At 38.2% G+C, this 20,967-nt stretch overlaps 1 protein-coding gene across 1 annotated transcript in view; it reads left to right on the top strand.

The window, feature by feature from the left end:
* PPFIBP2 (PPFIA binding protein 2) overlaps positions 1-20,967 on the top strand; it is a gene marked incomplete in the record, with an annotated part of 2,221,164 nt that overhangs the window by 456,701 nt on the left and 1,743,496 nt on the right.

Here is a 20,967-nt window from a genome sequence, read left to right as displayed (position 1 = left end):
TTTCATCTTAAGTAAACATATATTAAACTTATGATTTTAGTGAATATTTGGGGGCTGTGAAGGTGTTTTGTTGAAGTGAATGGTGATATTTTGTGACATTAACTATTTTGCGATCTTTAACTGATTGTATATTTCCCCTTGGTTTGGGTTGAATTAATATCTTTCAGTGTTCTTTGCATGTTTACTGGTGAAACATCTGTGGCAATTCCTTCATGTATGCATGCATGTGTGCATGTATACAGCTATCTTATCATTTAGTTGACTAAACTGTCACATTGTTCCAGGCTGTTAGCATTCTGATATAGCTTGCTACTGTAATTCTGATTTTTTGCTACAATTATATTAATTTTTGGGGAGAGAAAATGGGTTTTCTCTCAACAATTGGTCCTCCTTCACAATCAGTGAGCTGTCTTGTTCAGAAGAAGAATCAAGACATTTTGGCTTTTCATCATTCGGTTTAATCCATAATGCTGATATTTCATACATATCTATCCACGTATATAGATAAATAGACATATATATATATATATATATATATATATATATATATATATATATATATATATATATATATATATATATATATATATATATTTATTACGTTCAGTTGGTCGAATTACCAGAAGGTCAACAGTCATATTATCGTGGCGAAAACATCGAGATGCTACATAAATGAAACTTCATAACACCAAAACTTGTAATGTCAAACTACCTATTGCACATGGCATAAAGCACATTTATGACCGCAGATTGCACTGCAGTCTTAAGAACAGATTCTACATTTAAACCAAGCACGGAAAACAAATGGAATGGAGTTTGCGGTATAATGAGGACTGAGATATTTACCCTTTTCCCCACTGTAGTGCGATCTCAGAGTTGGTGTATTTAATTAGTATGAGGTGTGGGGGCACAGCCCCCCACATGGGGGGTGCAGGATGTCTTGCTCACCGCAAAACGGTTGATGAAGCTACATTTTTGTTTTCAGTGCTCAGTTTAACTGTAGAATCTGTTCTTATGACTGCAGTGTGATCTGCAGTCATAAGAGTGCTTTATGACATGTGCAATATGCAGTTCGACATTACAAGTTTCGGTGGTACGAAGTTTCGTTTATGTAGCATTTTGATGGTTTCATCTCAATAATATGGCTGTTGATCTTCTGGTAATTCAGCCAACTAAAGGTAATCCATATTTAGTTATAACTATATATATATATATATATATATATATAGAGAGAGAGAGAGAGAGGGATGTAGATGTAATAATAATAAAATGTACTATATATGTGTGTGTGTGTGTGTGTGTGTGTGTGTGTGTGTGTGTGTGTGTGTGTGTGTGTGTGTGTGTGTTTCTGTAGGTATGTGCGTAAAATTTCAGCAATTAATGAGTGTCTGCATTTGCCATGAGAATGAATGAGGCATCAGGCAATTTTTTCAGCCAATAGCAATGTTTTTGCTTTGTGGAAATAAGCAGTGCAAGCTTGTACATGACCACGTTTGACAAGTATACGTACATGCAATCAAACATTGTGGTTAATAAGTAACCATGCATGTCAATAGAAAGGAGAGGGGTGTGGGATGCTTTTCTGAGTATTACTCATGAGGTTGTGTTTAGCATACAGGCTCTGTACTTCTAAAAAAGCAGAGAGAGACAGAGGGAAAGAGGGGGGGGACCAAAGCCAGTTGTAAAGTGAACTGAAATAAAACTGCATGGTTAATAAGTAAACATAAAAACTCATGAGGTTATGTTTAGCATACAGGCTGTGCACTTCTAAAAAAGCAGAGAGAGACAGATAGAGAGAAAGAGAAGGAGAGAAAGACCAAAAACAGTTGTAAAGTGAACACACCTAGGGCCTAGCTGTACTTCTGGGTTGCATTTTGACTACATATGTATGATATTCATGCTGCTTTGTGTTTATGCCTTAACCTTCTTCCTTTGACTTGCAGTGACCTTAGTTACTAATATGTGTTTGCGGTACTGTTCTCTCTTTTTGTTGGTCTCAGTAACAAGTGTAAAGTACTAATTTTGTTGTTATTGTTGTTTTCTTCAGTTCTTTGTTGCGCATCTCACGTGTTACTTTTATAATTATTCTGCTTGGATCTGTTGTGTTAGTCTTGGGAGTTATGCCTTTCTTTTTCCCCTTATTATGCTAGATTCTCTGGAGGTGCAAGCTGCCATTGACTTGAAGACAAATGCTTTAAAATGATACAGTTTGTCTTCACAACAAAAAGTTTGGTGCTTGAACAAATACATGGAAGTTAATATCTATGGAACTTCCCGGATTACTATATGTAATCTTAAAATGGGATTACTGGACTAAAACTTTTAAGTGGCATTACTTTGTTTCTCTTAAGGCTGCTGGCATGGAAATTTGTTAAGTACTAAGAAACTAACTTCATCTCCAAATCAGTAAAAACAAATATGCCTCTTGAGACTAATTCGTATTGACATTGTATTGCATTTGTATTTAATTGAAGCTGTTTAGTTTGGGAAGAATTGTTAAGTGGTTCTCAGGGTTCTTGCTAATTGTAAAGTTGTGGAAAGTTCAACAGTGAATTCTAAATCTTCAAAAATACTTTTATGAAAAGTATGTTTTTACAGGGGGCAAGCTTTCCTAAATCAGTGCTGGACATTATGACCTCTTCCTTCGTCATTAATATATACCAGCTCTGAAGTCGCAAAGTAGAGAGTTAAGATGGCTTTGTCACTTGGCAGGTTACAGAGGGCTACAGATTTCTAAATAACATTTGCTTTAAGTGTGGTTATTTTGTTAATGTTTCAGTATTTAAATAAGTTGCTAATATTTTTATTACAAGCTCCTTTCAAGTTTGTAAATTTGGCATTGTTAGCTTCAGTTGTTTCTGTTCTTCAGTTAGAAGGTAGAGGGCATTAGCTCTAGTGTCTTTTCATCCTTTGACCCATGATGTTGGTATGTGAACTGGCTAGCTGTTGTGTAACCCGATATATGAGTGCCCTGTTCTTCTGCAGTGCTCTTGCTTTTAATTTCACATATTACCAGGAACATTGATCCACAGGACCATACCTCTCAACCTCTTAGCACAATAAATCTGGACAAAGCTTAAAATAATGTGGGCAAAGGCCCAAAAATAAAGACATGTGGTGCAGCTGTTAGCATTGTTGCCTCACAGCAAGAGGTTCTCCTGTTTGATTCTTGGCTGAAGCACCTTCTGTGTGGAGTCTGCATGTCCTCCCCATGGTCTAGTGATGTCTAAAGACATGCAGGTAGGTGCGTGCATGAACGGGTGTGCCTTCTTTGAAGGTTGGGCATCAGGCTGGCAACTCTGCACCGTAAAAATCCACTGCCAATCATTAGTGGACCGGAGTTCCACTGTGGCGACCCCTAACTGGGAAAAGCCAAAAGACCAGGAACATTGATCCACAGGACCATACCTCTCAATCTCTTAGCACAATAAATCTGGGCAAAGCTTAAAATAATGGTGGCAATGACTGAAAATTGGGGCATATTTTAAATTTTGCTCTCCTAAACTTAGAATAGGATTTGTGTTAGAGTGTATTTTCTGAACGATATGAAGTCTGAAACAAAAATGTGTGCCATTATTTAGTGACTTGAATCCTTACTGACTTGCCAGAATACCAAAAATTTTATGAGGAACAGACCAAAAATTTGAGGCAAAAATCTGAACATTCTGTGAAAATCTGGACAGTTGAGAGGTATGTTATGTTTCACAGCATGTTCAAATGCTGCACCGTAGCTTAATTGCAAAATAATGTGGCTACCCAGAAAGCCTTGCATTCTTTTATTCCCAGATATATGTGGCAGCACTCTAATTGTGTGTACATTTCCCATCTCCCAACATTTACTGTTTCAACATTTTACTGATAGTAGAGATATTTCTTCGTAAAGCATCTTAATTTACCGTACACACTGCATATTTTCCATAGTGGCAAGCTTGGCAGTGGAAACCATTTGTTCATTTAGAGTGCAGTGTGCAATAGTGTAGAATATTGCTCTTCTACCTAAAATATGATGTTAATATGCAAGTTAATTACAGTTTACAATGATCCTCATAGTGTGTCAGGAAAATCATCAGATGCCAGTCAGTGTCATAGAAGCATAAGCAATTTGCACTGTAAGCTGATTTGTGAACTGTCTTGTGAAAACTCCGATATTACCCAGTGGATGTCTATTTTTGAGAATGCACTCATTTGCAATGGTAGATGTCAGCGTTACTAACATACAGAAGCTACCACATTTCTTAAAATCATTGTTCAGTGGCAAAATACAAGAGAAGTCTGCAATCCACAGTATTCTATTCAAGAAAAACTCAAAGGTTATGGTCTTCACTCATATTCAACATGTTCTTTTTTAATGTCTGCCCAATCTGGCAAATAAAACAATCCTTTAATTTCTTCCTGTACAAGGCTACTTTGATCCCACTCTGTTACTCTCTTGTTCTCTTTTTTTTCTCTCTCTCTCTCTCTCTCTCTCTCTATCTGTGTCTCCTGTTGTCTCTCTTACAATGCTGCTAGCATACCATTCGTAGACTTCTTTAATCGAGGACCGTGACTTTAAGAACAATATATCTCCTGCTGTACAGTGACTAGAAGAGATTAGCCAAACAAATAATGGGATTGACTACTCTTTTATCACATATACTCCCTTCTTTCTCCATAAACATGTTATTCTACTCTTAATCCCTTGCCTTCTGCAAATTTTTTATTGCTCCCTGTTCATGTACCAATAAAGTCATGGATTCTGCACTGTTTTCTCTTTCTAGTCTCTATGATGTAATAACCTTCTCCATTTTTGCATTGTTTTGTCAGGTTCTGTTAAAAATGACAACTCCTATTTTGTTTATAATACTGAACTACATTATAAACCCGACAATTATTACAGATAATTGAGATCTGGGGACCCAAGTTGATAGCAATCTCTCATTTGACAACCACGTGGCCAAAGTGGTTAGAAAAACATTTTATATAGCCCACTTAATCATGAAGGGATTCACATCTAGATCAGGGGAGGTCATCGTGCCTCTTTACTCATCCCTCATCAGGCCCATAATTGAGTACAATGCCCCTTTTGGGATGTACCTTACCAGACACCTGCAGCAACTGGAAATATCCCAAAAGTACCTCACCAAGAGGATCAAAGGGCTGAAACAGATGCCATATGCTGCCCGGTTAAAGAAACTCCAGCTCTACTCAGTGGCATACCGCCTGCTCAGAGGCGATCTGTGCCTGACGTATAAAGCCATGTCCAACCCGGAATTAATGGACATGCTGCACCTCAGAAAATCCAAATCCCATCGAGCTACACGCTCCAGAGACTTGAACCTCAGCACTGAAATGAATAGGACATGCTGGAGGGACAGATTCATAACCCAGAGGCTCCCTTCACTCTGGAATAAAATCCCAGTCCAGGTTAGGCAGAGTCCCTCATTGACTCTCTTCAAGAGGAATCTTGATGAGTGGATGGGAGATCGTAGGTTTACCCTGGGTATCACTTCTGTGTCACTGTTAGACAGAGGCACAGTATACTAACCTCGAAAAAGGGCATAGCAAAATTAATTTAAAATGGGTGGCGAAAGCCAAACACACTCTGGCTAGGCTTATAAATGCCCTAGGGCAGATAGCCTAGTATGAACCTATGAACCTATGAACCTATAAGATGTAGAGTGTCAGTAGTGTGACCTTCTAAGTACAAAGTCTACTAAAGCAAACGTGTAAAGTTTCATATGTAAACACCTGTGGAAATCCCACACTTTTAGCTTTTAAATAACTACAGTCTAAGTATAAGGCAGAATCACACCTGTCAACCTCTTAGAGCAAGAAATCTGGACATAGCCTACAATAATGGGAGGACAAAGCTCAAAAATAGGGGTAGAGTTTAAATATTGCTGTTAGTTGCTAGAGTAATAGAATTTGTGTTACCATACATTTTCTGAAGGATATGAAGTCTGAAACTCAAATGTATGCCATTATTTGGCGACTTCAATCCTCAGTGGGTTGCCAGAAAAACATTAATTTTATAAGGAATGGACCACACAAGTAAGGCAAAAGTCTGGACATTCTGCAAAAATCTGGATAGCTAAGAGCTATGGGCAGAATTATTGTGACTAGATTTGATTTCAGTTTCCTGATTTATCAATTTATATCCTTATATTTATGTTTCATTTTCTTAAGATGATCGTAGTATAAAACACCATTTGACAAAACCCCAAGCATCACAAACACCAAAATATAATGCCTTGAAAGACAGTAGGGCAAAAAAGTAACTTCAAGTCCCGTCCCCCCACACACACACACACACACACACACACACACACTTATTGAATTTATCAAACATGTGCCACCTTGAAGAAAAGAGACATCTCCCTAGAAAGGGAATCACTGCAAACACCCACTGAGAAATCACACAGCAATAATGTCCAATGGAGAAGAGAGTGAAGGCATTGTGTTTTTCAGGATTTTGGGCTTGAGACAACTGATGCTCAAATAATTTAAACTTGGCCACCTGTTTTTCTCTCTTTTGTTTTTGTGCTTCATCAAGATCTGTATAAAAATAGTTTGAAAGTAATCATAGCACCAATTAATTACCATGTGATATGAAAATGAAATACTGCTTTCCTGCTGGCTGCTGTCTCGTACTTATCATTCAGTACAAAACACATAACCTCTACAAAGCACTGGCATAGAGCACTTGTTATCAATGCAGTCTTACCGCTGCTCTCTTCCCTTCCAGATCACAGATAGAGCCTATTCCTTTCCAGTCAATGTTCTTACACAGACCAGATCATGGAAACATAGAAAAGAAAATCAGTAAGTAGCTACACTGACAAAAAGTCTAATAATGGAGAAAGCAAATGGAGAACAATTCAGAAAACAGTGAACTTGTCATCCAACCCAAGCATAACCCTGCTCCATCCAGCTGGGAAAAGACTCTTGACATATACTTTCACATTTTAAAACTATCACTTTATTCTTTCTTTGCAGTCTGAGTATACCTTTTAACCTCTTAGAGCAGTAAATCTGGACAAAGCCATAAATAACGGAGGGACAAAGGCCTAAAAATAGGGGCACTTTTTAAATCTTGGAATTACAGACTTATAAAGTGGATAGAATAACAACTTTTGCATTGGCATGAATTTTCTGAAGGGAAAAAATCTGAAACTCAAATGTCTGTCATTATTTTCTGACATGAACCCTCAATGACTTGCCACTGATTTGCCAAAAAAAAAATATGAGAAGAAGACCAAAAATATGAAGCGAAAATCTGGACATTCTGTGTGCCCAACTTTAAACCAAAGGCACACACATGCACACACTCATGCCTAGGGCCAATTTAGAGTGTCCAATCCACCTACAGCATGTCTTTGGGATGTGGGAGGAAACAGGAGCACCCGGAGAAAACCCACATGACCACAGGGAGGACATACAGAGTAATGAAGTAAAAATGAGGCACTGGCATGTCCCTACCTACCTGTTAAAAAGAGAGGAATTTAAAAAATGGATAGTGGAAATTATTCAGGAGTTATTAGTGAAGATAGAAAGTACTCCAGAAGTTATAGCTACTGAATGGGATAAAATTAAAATTTAGTTTAAAAATAGGGCAGAAATAAAAGAAAAAGAGATATGGATAGTATGTTAAAATAATTATTTAGAATGGTTGACAAATGTTAAAGTATTAGACAATAAGAGGCATCTCAGGGAACAAGAAGAGGCACAACTGCATAGTGCTAAAGAGAAAAAAGGTAGTACTTAGATAATAGGCATGAGTTTAGACAGATTGTTCTTAAGCAACTGTTTTTGGATAATAATTTCAGAGCACAAAAACTTTGGGGACAAGGACTTAGGCAACAGAAAGTAGAAAGCATTGTTTCCAGACTTAAGGAGCATATAACAAAAACAATAACCAATGATATTCTAGAGGAATTAGAGATCTTTCAGAAATGTTATGAAAATTTGTATAAAGCAGAGAAATTGGGAAATCAAGAAAAAGTACAAATGGAAATATACCACTGTTTGATGTAGATGAGGATCAACTATCAGCAGTTAAGATAGGGAGATACATAATAAAAATGGTGATGTATAACCATCTGCTGGAAAGTCTCCATGAAAAGATGGTATTCCAGTGGATGTTTGGAAGCTAGGAGGGAAGAAAGTAATTTAGATCTGGAAGGTTTTGTTTAATAGTATTTTAACGGTATGGGGAGGCACCAGTATCATGTAAAAAAGGTGTGGTGGCTGTAATACCAAAAAAAACATGATAATAAAGTATATATGTCTATAATGGCTAAAAGAATGGCAAAGGTTTTGACAAAATTGATAGATATAGAGCAATGCATTTTTTATGGAAGGGAGGCAAGTATTTGAGAGCATTAATAGAACAATGATGATCCAGATGAAGCAGAATATAAAAAAAATACTACTGTTGTTGACGGGTCTTGATATACAGAAAGCATTCGACAGACTAAGCTGGGATTTTATGAGTAAGGCAATGGAAGCATTTACATTCCCATATACAATAATACAGTTAATTAGAAGATTACATGAGTGATCAGACGAAAAAAACAAAACATGGTGGGAGGGTTCCTCTCTGATAAGTTGCAATTGGACAAAGGAACCAGACAGGTATATCCTCTTTCCCCTTTGTTAATTGCATTATATTTAGAACCATTGGCAAGGAAAATAAGAGACTTGGAAATTCAAAGATAAAGTTGGTATGATAATCAAGAAAAGTTAGCTTTATTTGCAGATAATATTGTCTTCTACCTGATAAAAGTAGAAAAATAAATCTCATTGTTGTGGAACATTCTAACACAGTTCCAAGTTTTTTGGGGATGTAAAATTAATGAAGATAAAACAAAGGCTATAGCTGTAGACTACATACCCACAAATGAATTTGTTCAGTAATACCCATATTTATGGGGACATGATAAAAATGAAATGCTTGAGAGTATGTGTTAAAAAGGCTTCTGTTATAGCTGCTAAGGATATGTGGGAAGAAACTAAACAAAATATAATACAAAAACTGAGAAACTGGAAGCTCTTTCCTGTGGATAGCAAGATACAAGTAGTAAAATATTTTTAATCCCTTTAGCTTTTTTCACAGGTCAGGCATATTTTCATCAACCAGAGGAGAAGTTGTGAATAGTAATTAATAAAGAGATGAAAGATTTTGTCTGGGGGGGGGGGGTAATGGGGCAAAAGTCAGCTGGGGATAAGTTGATCCTTCCAATTCAGCAAGGTGGTTTAGAATTATCTGATTTGAAGGGATATTTTAGACCTACACAGTTAAGGCTCATATTCATAACACTAGCTGAAAGCTACAATTCAGAGTGGAAAGAGATGATGATAAAGTGTGGGAAATTCAAGAAATAAAGACAGAGGGGAATTTTTGGATGCAGATCCTTAAGGAGAATAACAACAGTTATACAGAATATTATATTCATAAAGTAGCATAAAGTATAGTACGAACTAAGCCAATATGGGAATAGAGAAAGGAGAGTCTGCCAATAGGGATGACTGCAACTGACTGCAATTAGGGGTACATAGAATAAGCAACAGGGGGCTGGAATTTACTGTAGCAAACTGGCAAAGGAACCAAGGTATTGGGAATAAATAATTAGAGAGGAAAACATAGTAGAATAGGAAGAGGCTAAGAAGATATTTGGACTGTAAACTAGCGAACGTCTTCCCTATCAAGGATTGATAGAGTATAGGGGAATCCTAAGTGAAACACCTGCACTGATTGAGCTTTTAGATGAATGTAGAACAGAAGCTGCTATTAGAAAAGGGATAATTAGCAGGGCATACAAAATATCTCTTAATAACTATAGGAATCAATCAGAGAAGATTAGAAAATATTAGAAAGAGAAACTAAAAAGAGGATCAAAAGATACCATTGTAGGGCATTTGTATGGCTTCCAAATATGCAACAAGGTCTAGAAGATTTAGGATTTTTTCTTAGCAATGTTTGCACAGATACTTTTCTACCCTAAGCAGACTCCAAAGAAATTTTCATTAGGTAGATGGCAAATGTTGGAGGGGTATTGGAGTAGAAAGAGATACCTCGGAGCATATGTTTTTGGTGTGTAATGAGTTGGCAGATTTTAAAAATTCTCTGCAGACTGCACTGTCAGGAATACTGGACAAACAAATGAGTGTAACTAAGGATTTTATTTTAGCTGGGATACATGATCTGAATTGTCTAGACATAGTAAGGCCTTAATAAGATTAATTCTGGTGGCTGTCAAAAAAAGTAATTACTATAAAATGGAAATCAAAGTCTAAACCAACCATACTTTAAGTAGTGACTATAATAAGAGGTAAAAAAACAGGAAGTGGGATCTTTAGAAATGGGCAGGAGAAAATTACATAGAAAAAATGGAAATCGTGAGAATATTGCATGCAGAAAAATGTTTTGGAAGAGGAATGAGATTTAAGAGAAATCAGGAATTGAACCATTTCTGTAATGTTGGATTGGTTATATTGTATAGGAGAATATACGTGATGTATCCATCCACTCATCCACAACCCCTTTTTCCCATGTTTTGCACTTGGGGTCAGGGTGTCTTTTCACCAATGAAAATCATCTGGAGCCAAGGATTACACTGTTGGGTGGGTAGCCTGCCATGTTAGTACATCCAGACCATACACTCGTATGAATGGCCAACTTTAAGTGTCCAATCCACCTAATGTATGTCTTTGGAATGTGAGAAGAAACAGGAGCACCCAGTGGAAACCCAACATGCAGACTCTCTATAGAAGGCTCCCATCCAAGAATCAAACAAGGGAACCTTTTGCTGTAAGGCAACAATGCAACCCATGGTGTGACTATGGTATATGATATGCAATGTTTGTAAATATAAAATTTTTAATATGGTTTGTTTACTTTTATATAGATGTACACTTGCCTATGTCATAAATGATAAAGGTGTGCATTTAAAAAAAATGAAAAACACGATCAGTGCCATTTCTAATTTTTTTTTTTTCAGAGCCAGACAGATTGCATTTCATTCAGTTACTTTTCTCCCATTCTCATTGACTCAGCAGGCAGTGATGTAAATGTGTATTGCATACCATGATAATATTTACATAACAATTTTAAAGTGCATCCAACTGTAAGGAGTTTCAGGAATGCTTCCTTTCCTTCACCAAGAAGTGATGTAACTGTTTGCATTGTTTGTGGTAACAATTTACAATGTGATCTTGCTTCGTTCATAGAATGCCTGAAATCTTAAGTGCTTAGGCAATGTAAAGACACACCGATATGAAATGGTTGCCAGTATAGCTTAGTCTACTAAAGCAAAGAGATGCAAGTTGCCTTTTGTAAACAGTTTTTGAAATCAAACCCTGCTTAACAGGATGTTGTTCCTTTGGATTTACTTACTTCAACCATCTGAGCTACAGGGTTAGACACAAAATTGCATTGTTGTAAATAAATCGTGGTGTTACGGCTGGATTTATTTATTATTTCAGTCTTAATACTTTTATTTTTGCATTGTACATTTATACACAAAAATGCCGTGACATTTTTGAAATTTTTTCTGAAAAAAAAAAATTTAATCAAAAGGTCTTCAGAATGGAGTTGCAGAAGTCAAGTTTCCTTCCTGTACCGTAAGTAAAATCAAATTCTGTTTTCATATCCCAAACCACGCGTATATCCTTAGCCCTCTTTTCATCGTTCTTGTTGCTTTATAAATATCTACACTCATTTTCACATGGAAGAACACTGTCAAAAATAAATAAGTGTAGAACTACTAATTCTCCACTAATTAAAATGTTTAATACTGTATAATAGCATTAAACCAAATATAGGTATTGGTTATACTGGATTTATTTAGTCTGACTTGAGAATCTGGTGATTTTTGACTTCACCCTAATGAAAAAGTCATGCTAGGTATGAGTAAATCACATCATTACCCACACACAAACTGTAATTCTACATACTTTGTTAGGAAATGGTTTAAACAGCAATAATTAAAAAAAAATGTCACATTCAGCTCTAGTAACAGAGTACCTGGTCAGCTGCAATAATTTATTTTTTCATTAATTAGTTCATTCTGTGATACATATCTAGTTATACTTACTTTTTTTCCCTTAAAGACACTTTTCCAAACAGCATAACTTATCAGTAGGTTAGACAGTGTGAAGCATGCCAACTCCTAATCATGACACCTGATCAATCATATTTCAGAGCACTTTCCAGTACAAACAATGAACAAAAAAAACAACAGCATTGTTATATTTTTATTCTAAGAGAATTTTAGAGTTTATTTAATAATGCCATTTGGTCTCTGCTCTGTAAAGATTGCTTATCAGACAACATTAAAAGTAGCAAATGTATTCTACATCTTTAGGATTTCTAATACAGTTGTAGCTCTAAAGTGTCAGTCCAGGACACAAGCAAATAATGCCTCTCTCAAGATCTTCATTTATCATTGTTGTCCAACCAGTTTTCTTTACATTTTGAAGATCTCAAAGTTCTTGTTGTGTTTTCCCTGCAGGGCATAACCTAGAAAAACCAACCATTACCTAGTCATAAACCTATTAGTCAGCGCTCAGACATATACGCCTATGAAATATTAGAGATAAGTGACTGTTACATGCACACCTTTTACTTGTTACCTTGTGCATCAGAAATACCTTACCTTATTTCCATTAAAATGTCCAAGAAAAGAAACAGCAAGAATCTGCTGCTGTACTGAAAATAAGTCACACATCACAGAGCCATCTTGTTTTACTGAGTACTACAGTGATAGACATAAAGTTAAATATAAAGCAGGTCACTAAAACCCACATTGAAGTGTAACAGCTGTTAATGAGTAAAGATTTATTTTCAATCATTTCCACCTGTATCAGATTCATAAAGGAGTTATTTTTGTCTTTGAGTATGAAAAGGAATCAGCTTGCATAACTTTTCAGGGCCTAAGTTAATGTATACCAAAATCTCAACAGAAAGATTAGAGATGCGATGTTTCTCCTCTACGTATAGTAACATTCACCTTAAGATAAGCTTTACTGTGCTAGGTAAGACCAGGTAATAGGCCAGATTCAGGTTACATTGCACTCTGGAGTCTGGACAGTTTTTAGTTCAGTAAAATTTTCTGAGCAAAGCCTGGAAAAGTTAAGAAAACCAGATGCAAACGAAACAATGCAAGTCACCAAAGCAGTGTCTGGTACATTATGCATGATTCAAAACTGTGATGCACTGGTGATAAATATAATGGAAGTGACAACTGTTCAGAAATTCCAGAAGATATTACTCCACACAGAATGCTACAAGTAGAAGAATAACACTTCCCCTATGAATGATCGATACATAATCACTGTTAGAGCCGTTACTCAGTCACAGTGGATTAGCAACACACTTTTCCCTACAATCCACCTGCAAAGATTGAAGTAAGACATTTTGCAGGTGAGCAAGCCCTTAGCATCCTCCTTATTGGGCAAGCCCCCAATACTCCCAAATTTAGTATACATATAGGTTCATAGATTAGTACTAGGCTAACTGCCCTTGTGAGCCATTTTAAGCCTAGCCAATCACCCCATGTGAAAATCAAACCCTGCACCTTGTACGTATAAGGTAAATACCTTAACTATTATGCCAACCTCCCACCCTATATATATATATATATATATATATATATATATATATATATATACTAACAGTACAGTCATACAACAGTAGAGAAAGCAGACAGCTATCTCAGACAAACAATGGTCCCACCCCTAATATACATCTGACCTTTAGTCTGTAATAAAGTGCATCATATAGGTTCATAGGTAACTACTAGACTAGCTGCCCTTGCAGGCCATTTTAAGTGTAGCCAATTTCCCTTTCAGTGGCAAAAATGAAACCCTGTACCTTCTGTCTGTGAGGTAAATACCTTAACTGTTATGCCAACCTTCATCTCCCAGTACCTGTAGTGTTTACTTCATTCATTTGTTAATTGAAGTAAGCCTGTGAGATGCAACTGTCTCTTTACAGGAGAAAACTGCAAGTGTTTGCAGTCATCCTGTAGGCAAGTGGAAGAGGGAAAAAAACTCTAAACTGGAATACAAGATCAACACCTCAGAAGACTGGTCTTCTACATTACCTGCTAGACTATTTAGGCACGTGTGACCTTGTGACCTGTTTGTTTGGTCCTTGCTCACCTATAGGTAAGGTGAGTATAGCTTACACTACATAGAAGATTGCTAGGAACCAGTGACACATAGCAGCCAGCATGTCATCCACATCCAAGCACCAACAAGAATTCCTTAACCTGCTACCTAATAACAAAATATTTGACCAATGTAGCCTTAGCAGAGTTGTTGCAGATTTTTTTTTATCTACTTTTATTTGTATTTGTTAAACAAGGTACACCCTGATCCACATGGACCTTTTTCAGGCACAGTGTAAGAGCACTTTATGGTGAGTGACTTGCTTAGAGTAATGTAATAGTCAAATAGAAGCTGAAAGAATCAATCCTTGGACCACAGGAAGTAACTTGTTAATATCTCATAACCTTAACTTTTTGCACTATGTGACATGTGTAGACCCTGGCTTCCTGTTGAAATAATGAGTGCTGTAACTGCAGTCCTCAGAAAACAGAAACTAAAAGTATGACTATGGAGAATGTATGCCAAGTCCAATGTTGCAATACCTTGGAATATGCCCTTGCTCCAAGTAACATCAGTCTCAAAGTTAGTATATATAAGTAGCAGGGCTATGGGGGTGCCAGCTTCCATACTGTGAGGTACAGAAGGTGGATGCTTTGTTGCACAAATGCTTTCATGTGTTTACAGCAAGGTCTTTACAGTAAGTGCTGAGATTTGGCATGTTTCTTCTGCTGCAGTTTATTTTTCACAGTTTTTGGATTTCTAGTTATTGATCATGCGCTTTTGTTATGGAGCCATGTACCACGCATGACTATTCACAGCTGGGTGAGCCCATACCCATCCAATTGAAGGTCAATGTGTCGGTGGGCATATTGGCCTGTAGAACCTCACAGGAGCATATGAGGACACACTGTGTATGTGCCAGATTTGTTTCACATGTTTTGCCACTTATATGCCAGCCTCGTGGTGTAGAGGAAAAAAGCCTTGACTACAACCCAGGTGACCCAAATTGATTAGAAGCTGAGGCATCTGACAGTGCTGGCAGGGAGAATCGATTTGCTTATTCTGGAGAAATGGGACCATGCTGAACACCTTTGTGCTAGGCTTTTGGTAGAGGCTAAAGCTCAGAGAGATGATGCTGGGTGGGAGTAAGGACACAGCAGACGTGACCAGCCTATACGCTGGGTTGGAGGGAGACATGAACTAAGGAGACTCTGCATTTTCCATCCAGCCTAACAAGGTCATCCCCACATAGGAGTAGGAGGGACTTAGGGCATATAAAAACATTGTACATCAAACATCACCATTTAAAAATATTGTTGTGATGGTATCAGATGGCACAGCCTTCACATGCATAAGTGATGGGACACAGTGAGGACTGTCCATGCCTGCCTTGTCTCACTCCTGTTGCCTGGCATGTCTTTTGTCCTATTAGCCTGATATGGAGATAGAGACTCTGTTCACATGGGCTCATCTGGTAAAGAGGTCAACCCATTGCAGCCCACACCTGCAGTACCAGGGTAAAGATTTGTGGAGGTTAAAATATAGGGTCAAAAAATGTCCTACCCTGAAAAAATATCATATCTTTCACCACTTTTCAAGCATAATAATGGTGCAGAGGATCCTGGACTATATTTAGTCATGAGGGTATGAGAATGTCAGGCATACATTATGGCATTTTATTCCATAACCGGATTCCTTAGAATTAAAGGGGCATTAAATTGCATGTCTATATAATTGTCAAATGCAGACATACATATGCACAGATTGCAGGGGCTGGCATTTGATAAACTGTTAGGTAGACTGCAGGACTGATATAATCTTCCTTAATATCTGCCTACCATCCAGAAAATTTGCATGATGACACCATATCTTCAATAATCTCACATAGTCTTGCGGGTAATGGGACAGCAGACTTGTGGGTAATGGGACAGTCAAATACGCCATCTCCACCCATTATGGTAATCTGATTTCCAAAGTCCCTCCCTCCCATCTTTCACTGTTATTGTCTGTTGTATAAGATATTTTTGTAATCTTACCACCCACTGTTTTCCATAGACCCATGATACTGAGTGCCCACCCATCAAAACAGTATTGCTTTTGAATAAACCTTCTTTACTACATATTACATAAGAGCGTAGAAGTTCTTGGGAGTCCTGTCCTGTGTACTAGAAATGTTTTACTTTTAACCAGTGCCATTCAACCAAAATTACTTAACTTTGATTGCTAAATCACACTTGCTTAAGTTATTTTGAGTGATCTCTGCTGTTTTATGTTTGCATTTCACTGAATAAAAAGCACTGTTACTGCTGTTAGACTGTCTTGAAATTGCCTTCAGCAAGACATTTCTGTCTGGCTGATTAATTTGTTTTGTTGTAGCATTGCACTTGTGGATCTCTTCTACTGAGTTTTCACATTAGGAGGACTGGGTATATTCATCCTGTGGCAGCAGATGTTTGTCTGATTTGTCTGAGTTGGGAAATACACAACAGGACTCATAGTGTAGTCATTTTATTGGCCAGAGGACTCATTAGTAAGTTTTCTGTTTTTTTTTTCTGTGCTACTATAAATTCTTTGTATTTATGTGGGTAAGCAGAGCCGTGTGGAGTAGCAAAAACCTAGAAAGCAAATTTTCCCAGTAGAACAGTCCATAAAACTGTACCCCGTAAAGCAGCAATGTAGATAAAATACCTTGTGCACCGACAATCTTAGAGCAGCTAGTTGGGCATTGAGTGGTAAATGCCTACAGATTTAGTAGAAGACAGTGTTGTGCAAACATTAACGATAGAAGAGTTTGGTACTGTTTAGCATAATCTGCCTCAGTAAAACACCCTTATTAGTCTACACCAACAAAGCACCCTTAATAGCTTTCTAGATCCAGTACACCACCCCCTTATAGCTCAACATTCAAAATACTGGAAAATATGGGTATGCAATTTCCTACCTTCTCTGTAGCCAGGTTGGTGGAGATGGGCATCTTCAGACGATGTAGAAATTGTCTCATATTTACTGACAACCACTTAATCCTTAAAGAAGTTGACACAGTTTGCGAGTGGTGAACTTACACAATGACAATGGAGGCTAAACTTCCACCTACAAGCACACACCAGTTTGTGGAAACCATGCAAACAACATCCACCTCATGCAGCACACAATACACACATAGACTCATGTACACTGAGAAACCTAAAACCTGTCTTCCTAAACAGCAAAGCTTGCCTAGACCACCTGTTGTCAAAGCTATGCTTCAGCAAGCCCATATGCACTCAGAAGAAACAACACCTAATACCATACATACTGTCACAGTTAGTAGAGCCCCAAACACTAAGCCCCTAAGGCAAGCAAACATACTTCCCAGGACTTTCATCATATGGGGACTCCATTCTAAGATATACTGATGGTCCTATGACCAGGCTGAATAAGTAGATGATCAAAGATGTTTATCTGGAGCCAGGATCTGCCAAACTATGCATGGACGCACACAAGTCATTACATCACAGGTGCCAGTATGATTCCATTATAGCCCATGTAGATGTAAATGACCTGAGATGTGGCTCTCTAGACTATATGAAGAGAGATATTATGGAGCTTTCAGACCATGTGTCTCAGGCTGGTGTGAGCCTAGCATTGAGTGACATATTACTACTAATGAGAATGATGCCACAATATGAGCAAAAAAATGAGTGATTTCAATAAGTGGCCGTCTTTCTGGTGTTATCCTTAGGGGATCCAATATTTGTCATCTTTGGGAGGACATAGTTAACAGACCACATTGCTTTGCCAAGGATGGTCTGCACCTTTCCCTTCTAGGCTTTCAAATACTGGCTATAACATTATCCACCCCTACAAACCTACTGACATTGCAGTATCAAGTCAGCAGAACCTCAAGGTGTCATTGTGCAATGCCAGGAGCCTAAATAAAAATCTACAATCCTTTCAAGCTCTGCTCACACTCGAGAATATAAATATCCATACAGTTACTGAGACATTGTTTTAAGAGGCAGAAAGTACCCCAGCAGGGCAAAGTTTCAGTGCCTTCCACACTTTTAGACCAGTATCTACACAGACAAGGGCTAAAGGTGTTGGTGTCAAAATATATATTAATAACAGGCATGCCACTAGGGTGGTCAAACAAGATGGCATGCTGGAGTTCCTCCATATGCAGATCACCAGAAATAATATTCCATACCATATTCTAGCTAGCTGTAGGTCACCCTCTGTGTTCCAAGAAGCTCACAATGCATACCAGGACCTACTGGAGACTCATGGACTTTGTAAAAACAAACACCCTTGACCAAATAGTGACTACACCCACTAAAGGCTCTGTGACAACCATGCCCTAGCCCAGCAATCAAGGAGCCTCAATCCTCACCACTAACACCAGGGAGGTCGTCTCCTAGTAGAGGAAAGGATAACTAATACACACAGTAAAGTACAATTTCCCTGAAGTGTACACAGAGATCACAGTCAGTCTGGGGCTGGCTGCGCCCTTGCTCACCAGATCCCCAATAATACTCCCCACTGGCACATCTATAGGGTCCAAGTCTCAGCCTAACTGGGCAAGCTAGAACCTCCAGTACCCTCTCTGTCCAACCAGTGCTTCATGTCACTGCCAAGTAGCTGACACAACACACACACACTTTAAGATAAGTATTTATACAACTTCACGGACATTCCTGGGAAAGGTTGACACAGACTCTCCAGCTGTGCCCCTTTACCCAGACTATACGGCAGTAATTACTGCCACCACCCAGTTAAAAATATCAGCTGCTAAAAGGCCCTTAAAAGGGTGTCCAATTATTACTGTGCAATATTATTATTCAATGGTAGTATGACTAACTGTCAAGGCTTACTTTAGAGTGACCTATTGCAATAACCTCTATAAATATGCAATGTATTCTAGAGCTTATCTCTACACAAAGCAGTCCCAGGTAGAAGGTTTAAAAAATATTTAATAATAAATAATTAAAACACAAGAGAAAAACTAATACACCACAGAGATATCTAAGAGTTCAGAAATCACACAGAAACTTAAAATAATACTGTAGGACAGGACTGATTTCAAAGAAAAATACCTAATTAATCTTTACTAGCTTTAACTATTCCTACAAGAAATCACAGTGTTAAACTTACATGTGGGCATAAGCAGAAAGCTGGTTAGTTGGCTATCAAGATCAAAATGCTCTCTGGTCTCTTGAGAGAAATATTATTTAAACATTACCAACAAACATGTCTCTGGGTCCTCCCCTGATTACATCATTTTTGACACTTAGGTTTTCCCAGCATTCATATTGCATCATCTTGACACCTGCTCTGAGTTCCCAGACTAATAGAAACTCCATTTACATTATTTAGCAAGCCTACACCTGCACAGGAGAATACAGCACTAAAAGGCATTTCACATATACACTCTAGCAATTAGTCCTTAGTTAACACAATATACAGAATGTCTTCAGCCAGCCTGACCGGAAGCAACTTTAAAGATCAAAGAATGTCATAAAATCATTTCAGTTTCAAAAGACAAATTTGAAAGCCTTGACTTAGTTTTTCTTTACAGCAAGGGGGCAATGTTGTAACAATCTTGAAGTTCACATTTGACAGTGTTTTCTTTACACTCAAGAAAGATGCCTGTATTTTACATTTATTATTAAGAAAACATGCCTGTATTTTACATTTATTCACAAATGCCAGAATTAGATATCAAATTCTATTTGTCTAGGCTGACAGCCTTTGCCCATCTCTCCCCAATAGTCACAACCCCACCCTCCCCGGGGAACTCAAGCAAGTTTTTCAAGTGCCCCTTGAGGAAACATCGCTTGAGAGTGTCAGGTCTAACTGGGTGTACCTCACCCCAGTCCCTGTCTTGAGAGCCCATCTGCATTGCATTGCTACTCCCACTGCGGTACTGCACTGACATATCATATGCTTACAACCCCAGACTCCATCTTAGCAACTTGGCATTTTGCTGACTGGCTCTGTTTAATCATGTTAGAGGGTTGTGATCTGTCATCACAGTGAATTTTCTTCCATACATATAAGGCTGAAGTTTTTGTAGTGCCCACACAATGGCTAGACATTCCTTTTCTACCGCTGCATAGCATTCGTCCGTGGGTTGGAGCCTACGACTGAGATAAACCACTGGGTGTTCTTCTTCCTGTGAAGAAATCTGGGTACTTACAGCCCCCATCCCATAGTTTGAAGCATCCACATGCACAACAAATTATTTGCTATAGTCTGGACTGGCTAACACAGGGGGTCCTCCCAAAGCTTCCTTAAGCTTCTGAAATGCCTGCTCACATGTTGGGGTCCACACTACCTTATCTGGCCTGTTCATCCTTGTCAGGTCTGTGAGGGGAGCAGCTATGGTACTATAATTTGGAACAAACTTTCTATAGTACCCTGCTGTCCCTAAGAATGCCCTCACCTGCTTTTTGGTAACAGGTGCATGCCATGCCTGAATATCTTCCACTTTGGCAGGTTCTGGCCTTATCTTACAACTCCCCACTTTATGTCCTAGGTAGGAGACCTCTGCCATACCCACCTGACATTTGCTCAGCTTAATGGTCAACTCTGCCCTCTGTAGTTTGCCCAGCACCTCCCTGATATGCTGAAGGTGCTCTTGCCAGGAATGGCTGTAGATAGCAATATCATGTGTGTAAGCAAGGGCAAACCCTCTTGCTCCTGCTAAGATATGATCTACCAGCCTCTGGAAAGTCACTGGGGCAGTCTTCATCCCAAAGGGCATTTTTGTGAACTCATACAAGCCAAAAGGAGTCACAAAGGCTGACTTCTCTCTAGCACTAGGAGTCAAGGGCACCTGCCAGTAACCCTTGGTAAGATCAGTGGTTGTAAGATACTTAGCCCTACCCAGCTGCTCTA

The sequence above is a fragment of the Protopterus annectens genome, chromosome 17.part0 (genome assembly GCF_019279795.1).
Source record: "Protopterus annectens isolate FY-2018-M chromosome 17.part0, PAN1.0, whole genome shotgun sequence".
NCBI classification, from domain to species: domain Eukaryota; kingdom Metazoa; phylum Chordata; order Ceratodontiformes; family Protopteridae; genus Protopterus; species Protopterus annectens.
This window is presented reverse-complemented; position numbering and strand designations above follow the sequence as displayed.